Source organism: Bos grunniens, chromosome 20 (genome assembly GCF_055505025.1).
Source record: "Bos grunniens cultivar Pamir isolate PY7600 chromosome 20, Bosgru_T2T1.0, whole genome shotgun sequence".
In the NCBI taxonomy this organism is placed as follows: Eukaryota; Metazoa; Chordata; class Mammalia; order Artiodactyla; family Bovidae; genus Bos; species Bos grunniens.
Genome location: NC_141184.1, coordinates 3,199,545 through 3,215,471, shown reverse-complemented (window position 1 = coordinate 3,215,471; position 15,927 = coordinate 3,199,545).

Below are 15,927 nucleotides of genomic sequence, written 5' to 3'. Positions count from 1 at the left end.
CTTTGTGACCCCACAGACTGTAGCCCACCAGGCTCCTCTGTCCATGGGACTTCCCAGGCAAGAACACACCCAGGAGTGGGTTGCCATTTTTCCTCCAGAGAAATACTCTGAAGTCTCAATCCTAGAACGTGTGTGTGTGTGTGTGTGACATTCCTGGGAAATCAGGCCTCTGCAGATATCTTCAAGTTAAGATGGGTCCTACTGGATCGGGGTGGACCCTGGTCTAGTGCCTGGGGTCCGATAAGAAGAGAGAAAAGTGGGCCCAGACGCACAGGAGCAAGGCCACGTGACAACGCAGGCAGGGCTGTGGTTACCCTGCCACAAGCCAAGGACCGCCAGGGTCCCCTCCATCATCACGGGCGGGAAAAGGCCACACGGGGTGCCCCAAAGAAAGCACAGCCCTGCTGGTACCTTGACCTCAGCCTTCTGTCCTCCAGAGCTGTGAGGGGATACACCTCTGCTGTTCTAAGCCCTTCAGCTGCGGTGCTTGGTTATGGAAACTTACAAACGCGGACGTCATCTGCCCCTTGCCTACCATGTCAAAAGGATCAAATGAGGTCACAGAGAATATGCTTCTCCGTTTCCAGAATGTCACGATGCCACCGTGCACAGATGCCCAGGCCCCGTGCTGTGCAGCCTCACCCCCGAAAAGACAGCATCAACCACACCCTGTGCCCTTACAGAGGAGAGGTGGCCTGAGGACGCACACATCCGAACACGGGCAGGGGACCCTCTGGTGACCTTGACTGTGGCACGGTAGGGAGCACTTCCGTCATACTCAGCTCCTCTCAGGCTTTCTTCTTCCCTCCTAGTTATGCAGTGTTTGGGAAGCAGGCTTCCTCATTTGTCCTGGAACACATACAGTTACCACACCATCCGCGGGCAGTTAGAGACAAACCCTGACTCTGGGCCCTCCTCTGAAGGGCCTCACGGCTGGTTGGCACCCACGTCTGCCCTCCTGGGCAGCGCTGATTCCCCTCTGCCCTGCCTTCACCCCCTCACCCCAGCAAACTCTGCTTTCAGAGCCTGTTCCTACAGGATGCAGCTGCAACGCCACATCCTGTGGGAAAAGAACGGATAAGTCCTCACCCCAAGGAGTGATGCTTGGCAGCGCTCATTTCAGGACCCTTTGCAACTGCACAAGAAGGAAGGCTTTAGCCATAGATGGTCACGTCACAATAGAATATTTTGGGGTTGGATTCGGGAAAGGGAGCTACAAGGGCAAGCTATTTTCACCCATAAATCAGCTCTCACGCAGAATCCTGGCCCTCACACACAAACCAATTCTTGTCCTAAAACTACTCAGAAGTACACTATTTTAGACATAATATAGGAAGAGCTACTTTTAAAATTTATTTTTAATTGGAGGATGGTTGCTTTACAATATTGTGTTGGCGTCTGCCATACAACAGCATGAATCAGTCAGAAGTATACATATGTCCCCTCCCTCTTGAATCTCACCTTCTACCCCCGACTCCATTCCACTCCTCTAGGTTGTCACAGAGCACCACATTTGGCTCCCTGTGCTATACAGAAAGTTCCCATTTGCTATCTATGACATAGAGAACAGAATTGGGACACAGGGTGGGAAGGCCAGGGTGGGACAAATTGAGAAAGTAGCATTGAAATATATACATTACTATGCATAAAATGGGATCCCCTGGTAGCTCAGTCAGTAAAGAATCTGCCTGCAGTACAGGAGACCCGGCTTCAGTCCCCAGGTCAGGAAGATCCCCTGGAGAAGGAAATGGAAACCCTCTTCAGTATTCTTGCCTGGAAAATCCCAAGGACAGAGGAGCCTGGCAGGCTACAGTCCATGGGGTTGTGAGAGTCAGACATGACTTAGCAACTAAACGGCCACGTATAAAATGTGAAAGTGAAATTGGAAAAGACTCTGATGCTAGGAAAGTTTGAAGGCAAAAGGAGAAGAGGGCAGCAGAGGATGAGATGGTTAGACAGCATCATCAATTCAGTGCATATGAATTTGAACCAACTCCGGGAGATAGTAAAGGACAGGGAAGCTTGGTGTGCTACAGTCCATGGGGTCACAAAGAGCTGGACACAGCTTAGCCACTGAACAACAACAAGTGTGCAAAATAGGAAGTGCTATTTTTTTTTTTTAATTAACTATATAACACAACAAGGCTCTAGGAATTAAACAAGTTGTATGTCCTTCCCTTTTATTCATTTTTACACTGGGGACCTCTGGAGGTGAGGCCAAGGAAAGGTACTAAGGTTAGTTGGCAAATAGGTTTCATTAAATCAAACCTGTCTACACCTAAGGATCTCCGTCATGGTCTACACTATTTTCCCTTAAGAGGTAATGCCCTCAAGTGGAAAATGATACAGGGCAGAGCACACCACAAATACCCGCCATGCCTGAAATCAACCAGTTAAAACATGGAGAGCCACCTTTCCAGGCCTCACTTGGGACATTCACATTTATGAGAATTCTCATTATGTTCAAATCAAATTTGCGGGACACTGTTTTTCTCCTTGGGACTGAAACGACTCCTGTGAGCACTGGTGCCTGGACTGTACCCCTAATGACCCAGCAAGCCCCTGTTTTACAGACTTCCTGGGATTGGCTCCTTTGTTCTCTTCTGCAGCCTTGAGGTGAACCGACTGCTGCCACCTCCTCCGTTGACGCCATCTATCTAGGGATGGAGTGTTCGTAGATAAAGCACTTTCTCACTTTTTATGAAACTGATGAGTTATCAACATTTTGCTTGAAGGCACAAGATACAGCCCCGTCTTCATTCAGATCCATTAAATATGCCAGAGGCCCAGCTGTCAATACCATTGTGGAGTAAATTTAATTTCCAGAGTCAATATAGAGCCAGCTGCATTAAGCATAAGATAATTCTGGCACATTATTAATTTGAATGGCCGTGTAAGGCATTGTCTAGACAAGATATAAGCCCAAGTTTTCATAGGCAATCTGTACATAAAATGAAGTATGCCAAGGCTGTAAAGAATACTAATAACACTGATCTGGCTTATTAACCAATATTGATTGCTTTTCCTCCGACACGGCCCAGAGGCCTCAGAGGTGAAATGCTGAGACCTTCGGTACTAGCTCTCTTGTTCCAACAAAACAGTAAATATTCTGAAGGAGTTGCCAGGTGCAAGGTATATGAGGAAATTTTTTTTTAAGATAATAACTCAATTTGAAATTCTCAAGAAAATTGATAGCATGGTTATGGACTTCAGTATGATGGAAAATATTGCTATTATTATCGGTAGCTGGAAACACCTACTCTTCACGATGATTCTGATGAGGTATTGCACACTCCGAGTGCTTTCCAGAGATGTTTCTTTCATACTGTTGTCTTTCCAGGTCCTGTCCTGCTCAGCTTGATGCAACGTTAGTCACTGATATTTATTACAGTCCTTGTCACTGGGTGTGGTTTGCCTCTTGAAGGTCAATGTCAGTCCACTGAACCTTCCAACACTGGTTTAGAACCATCACTGCCAGACCCCAAGAAACAAGGGTAGAACACCCAGTCTCCTCTCTACAGCTCCAGGCACCAGAGCATGGTCACATGTTGGCAGCTAAATTGTAAGTTCCTTACAATATAATTCAAAACTGACACTAGCAAACCCAGTATAGACCCAGATTATCAGGGACAGTTGTAGCTCTCTGCCAATCAACGCTGGTAGAAAATCAATCCTAGAGACAGCCCTGAGTCAAAGCACTGACTCTACCACTCAGCAGTCATGGAGCTGTAGATATAATTTAGCTTCCTCTGGTTCAAATAAAGACTAACTGGTGGTAAAGAACCCACCTGCTGATGCGAGAGATGCAAAGAGACAGGGGTTCCATCCCTGAGCCAGGAAGATCCCTGGAGGAGGGCGTGACAACCCACTCCAGTACTCTTGTCTGGAGAATCCCTTGGACAGAGGATCCTGATGAGCTGCACTACAGAGGGTTACAGAGTTGGATGTGACTGAAACAACTTAGCAGCAGTCAGGTGACTGGTTTATATTAGTCAATGTCCAACCAGAATGTGAAACCATTTTAGGGAAGAGGGAAATTAAAGCAGGGAATTTGTTTCCAGGTGATGAAAAAAACAGAGAAGCCAAATAAGAGATTCTGAGCTAATCCAGAGATTAGCTGTGGCAGGGTGCTTCCCTATCCCTGGGCTGGGGGACAGATGGGTGAGGGTGTACCGCATACCAAAGGCTGACGACAGAGCTCTGGCTGTGATGGGGGCTGCCCAGAGGCATCGTGACCAGCAAGGATGACACCAGGGTTGGAAAACACTTCCTAATGCAAACAGAGAGGGAAGAAGCACTCTGGCTTGTGGCCTCCTCCTTCCCTGCAGTTTTCAGCCAGCGCCCAGAAGCCAGAGGCAAAGGAAGCCGGAGGGAACTGGACCCAGTGAGCCAGGGTGGGGTGGGCAGGGCTGAGGACGGACCAGGAGCAGAGACCATGCCGGGTGTGGGACGGAAGGAGACAGAGCAGAGGGAATGTCTGGCTCCAGGGGAGCAGCCGCTTCCTCCCATCTATCAATATGAAAGCGTGGTGACTAACAAGGACTGACTTACTCTATAGCCCAGGGTTTACAGGTACAGCGGATTCACCTGTGGTACAGCAGAGACTAGCACAACATTGTAAAGCAGCCATACTCCAATAATCAATAATTTAAACAAGTCTTGGTCTAGCTCCTACTCACCTAAGAAAATTAGAAAATAATGAAAACATCAAATCTTCTGATACAACAATCTTTTCAGGAAAATTCACTTTTTCATATTAAATTAATTGAACAGATTTCTATTGAGTATCTAATGCTATATCAAGGATGATTCTAGGTTTTAGGGAAGGCCTGACATCCTGTAGTTTTAGTCCAGTGGGAAAAACGTTTAGGTAAATGATGACTCTACAGGGTAGCAAGTGCTAGCCTTTATGAATAATAGTGAGAGAATTGTCCTTGTCACAGGGATGCTCTACATGTGCAAAGGATAAATCCCCGTAATACAACTATAAACCCTTCTTACACTGAATTTGTGGGTTTTGTAAGAGCAATGTGTCCCTCTGTGAGTCTCTCTCTGTCTATAACAGGTGGAATTCATTTAACATAAATAGACAATTGAGTGAAAAAATAAATATAAGTTGCTATTTTTCACTGACTAGTTCCTTGTGGTAGAATAACATTCTGGGATTCATTTTTAAAACTGGGAAGTGTATAAACAGTTTGATTAACATCTTAATTTGGAAATACCATGTTTTAAAAGTCTACTAGCATACATCTCTCCTCTTCCGAAAAGGATGAAAGGCAAAGTCAAAAAAAAAAAACAAATAAATGAGCAAAAAATACCACAAAACACCATAGCCACCATTAACAACAATGAGAATTGTAAAATAAGTGCAAAAGGACTCTTAATTTTCATAACCAGGTTCTCTTGGTTTTGCAAAGGGCCAAAAAGACTGGTCTTGTAGAGATGGAAACATGAGAGTTTCCCATGGCGCACGACCATCAGCTAAAGCAACACAGCTGCTGAAGAACATCTGTCCCCTTGGGTGCAGCTGGAGAGGAATTTCAGTAGAAGTGGAGAAGTCACTCCCTCCCCTCGTCTATGAATTTAATTTAATTAATCTGATGATGAGTTCCAAGAGAGAGGGCTCTGATCACAGATCGGGTCCATCAGCGCAACCCGCCCTGTGGAGCCACGATATCCACAAGAAGGAATGTTCTGTAGGCAGGGACTGTGAAGTGCACCTGTTTTCCTATGCCTCTAGAATGAAGAATGATTTTTACATCTTTAAAGATTGTAAACAAATAAGAAAAAGAAATCTAAGGCTGTAAAGCCTAAGATGTATATTATCTGGCTTTCACTGAAAAAAAGTCTTCCAACTCCTGCTCCAAGCAGTGAACACAATGAAGTGTAAGCTCTGAGCCATCTGACGGCCAAATCTAATTTCGTGATTGACTGATGCTGTTGTTCAAAAAATATTTTCTGAGTTCTTACTAAGGGCCAGGCATTTCTCTAGGTGTTAGTGGGGGAAAGAAGCGAAGAAAGCAGAAAAGAAATTCGACTTTCTCTTCCTCTGAAGAAGAGAGAAAAAGACAAAAAACAAATAAGCACACTAGTCAGCTCTGGCTGTGTAACAAGCCTTCTCCAAGGTTCTGTAATTAAAAAAAAAAAAATAGCTATATGTTTTATAGTACAAGGGATCAGGGATGCATGCTGGTCTCAGTGGGTAGTTTTTCTGGTCATATCTGTGCTCAGGCTCAAGAGATAATCCTGGGAGTTGGCTGGTCTTGGCTGATCTTGGCTGGGTTCACCTACAGATGTGTATCTAGATGGGACTCACTAATCCCAGCTGGACCTGGATGCTCTGTCTACTCTGCCTGTCTCTTGGTCTCACTGAATTAGTAGGCACACTCAGGTACATCTATTCCATGATGCTCCATAAAAGTCTGGCTTAAAACTCACCAATCGAAAAACTAAGATCAAGGCATTCACACCCATCACTACATGGCAAATCTTCAGAAGGGGAAGAAGTAGATGCAGTGACAGATTTTCTTTTCTTGGACTCCAAAGTCACTCCTTCCAAGGAGCAAACATCTTTTAATTTCATAGCTGCAGTCACTATCTGAAGTGATTTTGGAGCCCAAGTTAGGTTCAGGAATGGCTGGCTGAACCAGGGTCCATGGTCAGAGGACGCTACACAGTGCCCTGGACAGAGGGAGGGGAGGAGAGTGGGGGCCGCAGTGCAATCCACTGCAGGAGTAAATGACAAAGCATCAGCACGTGTGCATGCTAAGTCACTTCCGTCGTGTCTAACTCTTTGTGACCCTATGGTCTGCAGCCCACCAGGTTCCTCTGCATCAGCAGCTAATACAAATGATCAGACCTGAAGGAGCATAAAGAAGATGAAGGGTGGGATCTGGAGGTCAAGTTTAACTGGGATTCAAGGCTGGAACGGGGACCCTTTGATTGAAAGGACTAATACTGAATCTGAAGCTCCAATACTTTGGCCACCTGATGCGAAGAGCTTTTCCACTCATTGGAAAAGACCATGATGCTGGGAAAGATTGAAGGCAGGAGAAGGGGATGACAGAGGATGAGATGGTTGAATGGCGTCACCGACTCAATGGACATGAGTTTGAGTAAACTCCGGGAGTTGGTGATGGACAGGAAGCCTGGCATGCTGCAGTCTATGGGGTCGCAAAGAGTCGGACACGACTGAGCGACTGAACTGAACAGAACTGAACCTAACTAGACAGCGTGGTCATCCAGCACAGCACTGCTCAGGCTGCCTGGATGGGATGGGGCCCAGCTTTATATGCATTGTCTGACTGAGGCTGCTTCTTCCAAATTGAGACACAGCATAGCATTCAGTACAGCTTTATTTCAATAAAGAGCAGTCAACAAACCACCTTTTACAGCACTTCTAATTTGTTTCAAAGGAGAGAGTTTATTTATAGTAAATTTGAGATGTATGTGCTTTGTTGATAGCTCCTTTGTCAGTCCTCCTTGGAGGGTACATATGACTGAATAAAAACTGAGATGGTGCCCTAAAGGAAGAATCAGAACAGCCATTCATGCATGTATAAAATCCTTGGGGTCTTCTCAACAAACATTGAAACCAATGCTATGAGCACACTAACTTTTCAATAGTTCTAGTTAGTTAGAGTTAACCTTGTTGGAGTGGCTATGGAATGAAGTACGTCAAGCAGATATGGTGGAGATACATTCAGGATGGGGCAGTTTAGCTTGCAGAGGGAACATGAACACGCAATGAAATTGTCCACAGCTTTTGCATGAGGCTCAGGCCAGCCGTGTTGGCGGAAAACCCTTGAGACTCCTTCCTGGATACTTGGTTCCCACTTGGGCGGCTCACCACCTGCAGAAACTAAGCCAGTTTCCTTAGAAGGAAATCCTCACAGTCTTTGGTCTGAAGTATCTCTTACCTGGGATTTCATGGGCATGTGCAGTTTCCTGCATTTATTTCCTGAATGAGGATGACTCAAGCTGGCAGTCACCATTCCGTGTGCCCTGCATCATATTATCCATTGGTAGGAAGTGAAAGGAGAAAACTCTTCTGCTTATTCCTCTATCCTCTGCATGGCCATCCAGCATGTGCAGAGCCCAGTGACCCTCATGGACATGAATCTGAGCAAACTCCAGGAGATGGTGAAGGACAGGGGAGCCTGGCATGCTGCAGTCCGTGGGATCGCAAAGAGTTGGACACGACTTAGCCATTGAACAACAACAACATAAGTTTCATCACCATTTTAATGTTTTCTTTTCTTGGGCATTACAAAAGATTATAGAAAAGTCTTTGCTTTGATGACTTAATATCGTTGTTGCATTTTTTATACCCTTTCACACAGCCTGACATGGCATTCATTCTTTCTGACTGGTGCTCTACACAAGCAGATGTTTCCGTGAGCCAGAAGCGTTTTCAGATCTTATTCTCAGGAGGCTACAGCTAATTCAGAGCCCTTCAGGATAGAGAAGGTGTTAAAGTTGTTCTTTCCAGTAAGTCTCCGCTTATCTGCAGTGGATTCCATCTGCCATCATGCTGCACAGTTATTGAGTTTTGTTCAGTCCATCTAAGGTGCTCAGCCCTTCTCCCTGGTCTCCACCAACCTAATCATCATGTGTCATCTGCACATTTTGTCCTCTTGCTACTCAGTCCCATTTAACATCGTTAATAACCAGCCTGAAACTCTTTGTCCCCTCTAACCATACCTGTGATACCAGTGGGCAACAGAGAAGGTACATGAAAGGCAATTTTGAGATCAAATCTTCTTTAGGTTCTACCAACCGACCGTACCTGGTCCAGGTTTTCAGGAAGACTATGCTGACCACTTCATTTTTCTGCTCCTCCTCTGGATCAGCCATGAGTACGTAGTTTTCCCTCTTCTAGGTCCTCTGTGCTTTTTGCTCCCCTGGGAGAAAGCCAGTTTGGATGCTCCACTGTAATTCCACAGATGTTCAATCATCTTCTCAGATACACTACTGTGATGTGTTTGGCTCTAAAGAAAAGTCAAAATATTTTCTGCAACTGTTTCCACCGTTGCATCATTATTTGAACAAACCCAAACTATCTATGGACTGGATTCTATGACTGGATTCTAGAATCCCTTCTATGGGATTCTATGTTTCAAGGGAAGAAAGGCAGAGACAAGAGTGTATGAGCTTGAGCAGGAAAGGAAGTAGCCTTCCAGGCGAGCTCTCCCTGACTTCCTGGGTCATAATGAACATGCCAGTGTGCACACACGTGTACCACAGTTCAGATGCTGCTGCTTGGGGCTGGAAATTCTCCAAAGGTTTCCTACCTCTTTAGGAAAAAAAAATGACAGTCCTTCCCATAGCCCCAACAGCCCTGCATCACCCCACCTTCTGGTTGGATTCTTTGACCTCAGCAGCCCTCCTCTGTGCACCTGACCTCCGACCCGTCTCTTCCATCTCTACTGTTCTCCTTCCTGGCCGAGCTTCCACTCCCACTGTTCTTAAGCAGGGGTGCTGTTCACTGCAGTCCAAACTCTGCTTACATGCACCTCACTGAGGAGTCTTTTCTGGACACATTTGCAAACCAGCAATCTTTTTCAGAATCGTGTAACTGCCTGGCATGGCTTTGGTTTTGCTAGTTCCTCCCTTCCCTCCTTCGTTTATGTTTCTTGCTTCTTTCCTTCCCTCCTTTCTTCTTTTATTTCTCCCTTCTTTTTCCCTCCCTCTTTCCTTCTTTCCTTTCTTCTCTTCTTGCTTTTCCTCTTTCTTCCTTTCAAATGTACGCTTGCTTATCATCCTATCTCCTCCCTTGATGAAGCTCCTGACAACAGAGCCTTGGATGGTTGATTTGGCTCTGCATCTTTTGTTCCCAGAGCTATACCCGGCACCTTGCAGGTGCTAAATGTTTGCTACATGAGTAACTGTGAATGGATTCTCTTTGATAAGAGAAAAAAATGAAGTGCTTTGCTCTAGTAGAACAATATATTATCAGTGAATGACTGGATCTTTGGGAAAGCAGCTGGTCTGGTTCCATTCCAGCAGCAGGAGCTGTTTCAGGCACACAGGGACCCTGCAGAACGTGTCCCCTGGAATTCAGGAGACTGCACTGTGAGTTCCGTACCATCGCCAACAGGGACTTGGGATAATTCTGTTGAGCGCCAAGAAGCTACAGGAATTTGAGACTCTCACTGATTTCTCTGAGATGCTATTTCTTACTCACAGAATGTAGGATGGATATGGTATGGCACGATGTCAAAGAAACTAAGTGTTATTATTTAAGCTATGTTTTACTTGTGCGATAATTAGCTTCATATTTCCCTAAGAAAGGAGTGTTTTAAAAGCACAGAAAGACCATTCATTGTGCACCCGCTGTCCCTGCATATTGATGGGGAAGATTGTAGACCCTGAAACAGCGGTGAGAAGACAAAAGGAGGGCTGGACCCTTTAACTTTAGAAACCTCACTCTGAGGGACGTGTGCCCAGGAAGAGGTCTACCACATACCAACACATGTGGCATCCCCACAGGTATGAATGCGTGCCCTGCCCTATTTTCACTAAAACAAGTAACAGAAACTGTAAATCGCTGCATTCCAAATCAGTTTTAAAGGTGCATACTTGGTTTTTCATAGTCTAGACCCAAAAAGACCATATAAAGCAAGCTTATTAAGTATTTGAAGAAAAGCTATTTAAATGTCTGTGAGTAGAGAAAAGGGTGAATTCCAATACATTCGTTGGAAGAAATATTACAGTCATTTAAAAATATGTGTACAAAATTACATAGCCCTAGAGAACGATGCTCCTGTTAAGTAAGAAAATGCAGAATGCAGAAATGTATGTACTCTGATTACACTTTCGCAGTGTATCTGCATCTGTGTGGGCACAGGCTGGAAGAGACAGCACAAAATCAATATATTGTTGCGATGAGAAAATAATATTGCTTTTAAAAGCTATTTTCTTGTTCATTTGTTGTTTACATACAAGGATCACAGAAAAGGAGATGAAGTTCCCCTGCGAACCACAGGCACTTGCCCATAGCGGGGTTCTCGTCACCATTTGTTTGGGAGAACTTGTGGGCTTTCTAAGAAGCTGGCTTGGACTGGCTCCAGCAGGGCTGCCATGTTGTTACAGTAACTAACTTTGTCCACGAACACTCTGCCCTTAGCTGGAGCTAGGAAGGGAGGTGGACAGGGCAGACTCAGATGAGTCAAAGTCAGATGGGCTGGATGGGAAAGACCCGGGAAGGGAAGGAGAAGAGCCAGAGACACAGGAGGAAAGGCGTGTTGTCAAACAAGCCCCTGTTCTCGCCGGCCTCCAGCGCCTCCCTCCACTGCGTCCTTGCCCTAGCCGGGGCCCTCCCGTGTGCACTCACGTGGCTGTCAGGATGGAGGCCCTGCCGCAGGGCGTGGCCATCCATCTGGCCCGAGTGGGTGATGCAGAGCTTTTGACCAAGTTTCCATTTTGACCATCGAGCTTGATTTATGGACCATCCAAGTCCATTTGAGCTGCTGTAACAGAATCCCCTAGACATGTTGGCTTACAAACAGCAGAACTTTTATTTCTCACACTTTTGGAAATGAAAAGTCCAAGATCAAGGAGCTGGCAGGTTAGGTGTCTGGTGAGAAAGCCACTTCTGGTTCACGGACGGTTGTCTTCTCACCATGTCCTCACAGGGCCCAAGGGGCAAGGGAGCGCTCTGGGGTCTCTGGGGCACCAATACCATCATGACGGCTCCATCCTCATGGTACTGATCACCTCCTAATGGCCCCACTTCCAAACACCATCACGTGGAGGTTAAGTTTAAATGTATGAATTTTGGGAAGACACAAAGCTTCAGCCCCGAGACAGAATGAAGGTATCGCCCCCTCCAAATTAAAAATGAATTTGTAATTGTACTTTTAGCTGGCATTTCTCATGTCTTTTCTAATAGCAACCTCATTTTTTTTTTACTTTAAAAATACTTTGATATCAAATTCACATGAAACAGATTTCAAAAGTAGCAAAAAAAGTGAAAATTAAACGCTTACTGAATTACTTGCAGAAATAATCAAAGATGTTTTGCCATCTCTTTTAACATAAAAATGATTTTCAGAGAGTTCATATTACCATAGTAGTGTGTATAAATGCATCTATTAATAGAGTATTGTGTATTTATTAGTAGAATGTCATATTAATATACCCATTTTTTAAATTGCTCTTTTTTATTCATGTAGTTTGAGGCTGAGAAATGTTGATCCTACTGTGGGAGGGTGACAGAGAGGGGCTTACACACAGGAGCCATAACTGCTGGATAAAACCCATGCCCTCAAGTCGCATGGCTCTGCAATAAGGAATGGAAGTTGGAGGCAGTGTTAGTTCCTGGCTGCAAACAGAATAGCTGAAAGTAACAGAAAGTTGTTATCATCTCATAGTCTTGAGGCCAGAAGCCCGACATCAAGGTGTCAGCAGGACCACAGTCCCTCCAAAGGGTCTAAGGAAGCATCTTGTCTGGCCTCTCCCAGGCTCGGCAGGCTCCCGGGCATCCCGGGCTTGTGGCTGCATGGCCTCTCCCAGGCTCGGCAGGCTCCCGGGCATCCCGGGCTTGTGGCTGCATCTTACCCGTCTCTACATCTGTCTTTGCATGGCCTGTCACCCCTCTATGTCTCTGAGCTTACCTCTCTGAGTCCTCTCCTCTTCCCCAGGACACCGCCATCAGATTTATGGCTGACCTTGGTGGCTGAGGCAGTAAAGAATCTTCCTGCAGTGTGGGAGGCTCAAGTTTGATCCCTGGGTCAGGAAGATCCCCTGGATAAGGCAGGGATGGCAACCCACACCAGCATTCTGACCTGGAGAATCCCACGGATAGAGGAGCTTCGTGAGCTGTGGTCCATGGGGTCGCAAAGAGTCAGACATGACTGAGTGACCCACATTTTCACTTTCGGTTTTTCCAATCTAACATGACTTCATCTTAACTTGATTACATTTTCAAATGAGGCCACACTGTGAGGCTCCAGACAGAGGAGGATTAGCTCAGTAGCAACTAACTCTGTTAGAAAGATGGGACTCAGGTGGTTCATGGTTGGGATGACACAGTTGGGTAGTTGATTCAGTTTACAAAATACCTCTTTGGAAAGTAAATATACAAGTGTCATCAATGCTTCAGAGAAGGCGATGGCATCCCACTCCAGTGCTCTTGCCTGGAAAATCCCATGGATGGAGGAGCCTGGTGGGCTGCAGTCCATGGGGTCGCAAAGAGTCAGACATGACTGAGCGACTTCACTTTGACACATTGGAGAAGGAAATGGCAACCCACTCCAGTGTTCTTGCCTGGAGAATCCCAGGGACGGGGGAGCCTGGTGGGCGGCCTTCTATGGGGTCGCACAGAGTCGGACACGACTCAAGTGACTTAGCAGCAGCAGCGTCAGCAGCACCAATGCTTTCAATATTCCCAATCACAAAGGCAGTGCAGTCATAGATAAGTAAATGAAACAAGAAGGAACTGTTGGAAAGCAGGGAGCACTCCCCCAGGGGCAGGGCAGCCCTGACCTGAAGCTGCTGTTGCAGAGGCAGGTAAACCCAGATGTGCCCTCAAAGTGGGGGTGAGGGGGTGGCCAGGACATGCTGACTCTCTCCACACCTTGGAGACTGGGGTCAGGGTGTGACAGGGGCTGCTTCATACTTAGAAATGCATGTAGTCACATGACACCAACTTGTTTAAACTTAGACCTCAAAAGAACAAGCACACTTATTAAAATTTAAAAATGTTTAAATGAATGAACAAATTCTACCTCAGTACTTCAAATACTTTAACGAAACTGGAATGGAATGAATCCTGTTTAACTATCCTACCTGGGTACGTTACCACAAGCTGAGCACTAGGCTAGGTTTTTCTACAATTATTACCTCAGGTTTTCCCTGGTGGCTCAGATGGTAAAGAATCTGCCTGTAGTGCAGGAGACCTAGGTTCTATCCTTGGGTCGGGAAGATCCCCTGGAGAAGGGAATAGCCATCCACTCCAATATTCTTGTCTGGAGAATTTCATGGACAGAGGAGTCTGGCGGGCTACAATCCACGGGGTCACAAAGAGTTGGACACAACTGCGTGACTAACACACACACACACACATTTGACTTTACAAGCAGATCCTTGTCAAGGATCTATAATCTCCTAGTTTTACGTATTGATAATCAGGAAACTGATACTCAGAGAGCCTGTGTGACCTGCACAAGGTCACAAATGTCATCTGTGTGTGTGTGTTGCTACAGAACATTGTGCATTCTAGTGAAAGATGAGACCTCGAATGATGGAAACTCTTGCAAGCAAACGGGCTGTCATTGAGATCCCCGGCTCCCCCTCCCGGAACTGCCTGTCACCCGGCTCCTGGACGTCTCTGCCTTGTTTGAGCATCACGTGAGGTTTTTCGAGATAGTGATAACTAAAATTAGGCCTGTGCTCAGTCACTCAGTCGTGTCCAACTCTTTGTGGCCACAGACTGTAGCCCACCAGGCTCCTCTGTCCACGGGGATTCTCCAGGCAAGAATACTGGAGTGGGCTGCCATGCTTTCCTCCAGGGGGTCTTCCCGACCCAGGGGTCAAACCCAGGTTTCCCACATCACAGGTGGATTCTTTACTGTCTGAGCCACCAGGGAAGCCCAAAATAAGGCTTAGGGTGAATGTATGTATATGTACAGCTGCATCGCTTTGTTGTACACCTGAAACTAACACATTATCATAAATCAACTATACTCCAACAAGACTTTAAAAGAAATAAAAATAAATTTCTTCAAAATTTTTAAAGAAAGAATGAAAAGAGGCTCGAGAGAAATGTTTTTCCTGCCTATGCAGATTCCTTTTAAATCAACTCTTAAAGAAAGCGCCTGTAGCCTTCTACTCAGAAGCAGGGGAGCTCAACCAGAATCCCAGCAGATTTATTTTGAACACTGTCTCTCCTCAATCTCTGTTTCTCATTCTTTTTCCCCCTCTATTTCTCATCCTTGTGTAAGTCACTTCAGTACTATCTGACTCTTTATAACCCCGTGGACTATGCCCATCAGGCTCCTCTGTCCTTGGATTCTTTAGCAAGAATACTAGAGGGTTTGCTGTGCCCTCTTCCAGGGGATCTTCCTGACCCAAGGATCGAATCTGCATCTCTTAAGTGCCCTGCCTCGGCAGTGGGTTCTTTACCACTGGTGCCACCTGGGAAGTGCCACCTTTCTCATTCTTATCCACTTGCTAATTGAGCCTGAGCCTCCATGGGAAGGGGCTGAATTCCAAACAGAAGGCCTCCAATCCTGACACGTGGCCTGAGCAAAGGAGAGAAGGTATAGCTTCATCAGGCAGCATGGGCCCCAGACCAGCACCAGCCGCAGTCGCCTTCCTCGCTAGAGGGCCCTTGATCAACGATGGCAGGGGGAAGGATGTGTCTGGACATCAGTCCTTTCCACTCTGTTTGAAAATAGGGCAAAACTTCCCCTGCAATACAGGTTATGCCATCTCAACGATGACGCTCGGTGGGGCCAGCTTCTGACACATCGTATTTATACGAAATCCCATCCTGTTATTTTCAATTTCCTCAGGAAAGCTATCGTTAGCAACGCTTAAGGACCAGCTTGAGGCAAAACCCAAGGTCTCCTCACCTCAAAAAGTCATAATCGGTAGCAGTGACGGGTGGAGAAGAGATTAGCACAATTATAAAATGCAGCCGCTGCTCCCAGAGCCCCAGGGCATGGCCGTCACCTTCTCGAGGTGACAAGCGATCTGAATGGAGATTCAGATGGACACGCTTGGCTGTGGCTCCCTTTGCTGTCCTGATTCTGTCCCTCCAGAAGCCACCTGGAAGGACCCTGGCATTGAGATGGTATCCTCTCCACTTTCAGTGAGAAAGACATCCCTAAAATTGGTCTGATTCTCAAAGCATCATGTCACCGCATAGTTACATGACATGAAATTGCTCTATGCAGGGTAATTTCCCTTGGAAGGTTT